The sequence below is a fragment of the Pinus tabuliformis genome, chromosome 8, assembly GCF_031772625.1.
Source record: "Pinus tabuliformis cultivar Carrire ecotype Pingquan chromosome 8, CPIR1, whole genome shotgun sequence".
Taxonomy (NCBI): domain Eukaryota; kingdom Viridiplantae; phylum Streptophyta; class Pinopsida; order Pinales; family Pinaceae; genus Pinus; species Pinus tabuliformis.
Window position 1 is genome coordinate 1,457,913,658 of NC_142294.1, and position 1,728 is coordinate 1,457,915,385.

The 1,728-nt window shown below is 38.0% G+C and overlaps 1 pseudogene; it reads right to left on the bottom strand.

Annotated features, from left to right (window-relative positions):
* Positions 1-531: 531 nt before the first annotated feature.
* LOC149241272 (pathogenesis-related protein PR-1 pseudogene) lies at positions 532-1,114 on the bottom strand (annotated as a pseudogene).
* Between the last annotated feature and the right edge of the window lie 614 nt (positions 1,115-1,728).

Genomic DNA, 1,728 nt, shown 5'->3' on the forward strand with positions numbered 1-1,728 from the left:
TCAACATTATAAATCTCACATGAATCTTGTAATTGCTATCAACATTTGTTTAATCAATTAATTTATAATACTATCCAGATATATAAATATTTTTAAAAGATTTCCCACTAATTACCATATAAGTCGCTTTCTATGCAGTTACATTTAATTCCATGAAAATGAGATTCTACACAGTGGTCTAATTTATTTATGCTCTGAAATATCTCATTCATTCACGGATTAGAAGGCTCTACGGGTAGGCTACATTCAAAAGAATGCATGCAATACAATTACGATTTATAAAATATATCTTTCACTTGAGAATTTTATTCTTAAACATTAGAACCTGGAAAAACCTTAATATATTAAACGGAAGTACTAAATACTTAGATTATAACTTAGTAATAGCAGATGGTATTGTCAGTGATGAAGCTACTAAGCCTGACAAGTAGGAAGCCGGAAGGAAAAGCCATATGTTTTAGACATGTTTCAATGCTATGAGGGCACTATTCAGGAAGGGATGCTTATGATAATTTAACAGAGTGAAGCTCAGATCAGTTGGACCCTTAATATGGCTTTTCACCGATGAAATTCCCAGGAGGATCATAGTTACAGGTAATGAAAGTGCCACCGTCGTCGCAGATGACCTTTGCGCAGCCGATTTTTGCAGAATTCTTCCACACTACCTGAGTGTAGTGGCCGCATTTTTCAAACTGGTCGCACGTACGAGTTGCATAGTTGAAGAAACGCTTCTCGCCGATCCATCCGCTGGTTGCATCCTTTGGCTGCCAGTCAGCTCCACTTGATCCCCAGAAGATATTTTCGCCATACGGACCGTTCGAGTGCTGCAAAGCGCAGTCACCTTTTCTCTGCTTGGCATATGCCTCTGCGTATCTGGCGACTTTCTCATCCCACACAAGGGGAGGAACCCCAACCTCGGCTCTCGCTTTGTTTTGGGGTCCAATGAATTGGGACACCAATGCTCGATCAGCAGCAGCAACAAGAACCGCACTGGAAACCAGACACAATAACAAATGAAAGGACAGGAGAGCTTGAAAGTGGAGAAACAACTTCATCTTCATGGTCTCACGATCAGTCCTCCTGTTCACTCTGCTCTCTACAATCTTTGATAGCTTTGTTATTCTCCTCCTCGTCAATTTATGGAATGGGACTTGCAGAAGATGCCGTTCTAAATCAAATTTCCAAACTGAATCACAACTGAACAGCATCTAAATAAGCAACATTCCAATCAAAACTGCCATGTATGGTTATTCCTTGTCAGCGTTTTCAAGTTGTTTTTCGTGGTTCTCTTCCTTCATTTAATGTGATGCAACTTTACAAGGCAAGTATCCCAACTGTCATGGTCGATCCGAGTTGGATGTCTTATATGGTATGATTTTGTTCTTACAGCATAGCAGCAGATCCCCATGTATTTTATGTTTTTGTTCGCATCCCGACTTGTTGGGCTGCATGTCCTATAAGGATTTTATTCTTATAGTATCACTTTCCGGATAATTCATATTTTTTACATCTATACTTTACTATTCATAGGGAAAAATCTGCAAATCTTACATGGGAGTACATGTGAGTTCTCTATTTGAGAAATTATTATAAGTAGAGAACAAAAATCGTTGTGTTCATTAAAACCCTGTAAGCAGAGAACAAAAACTGTTTTGTTCATTAAAACATATTTACACTACCTAAAGTTAAACAAAAGGAAAAATGAAACCAATCAATCTACAAATTATA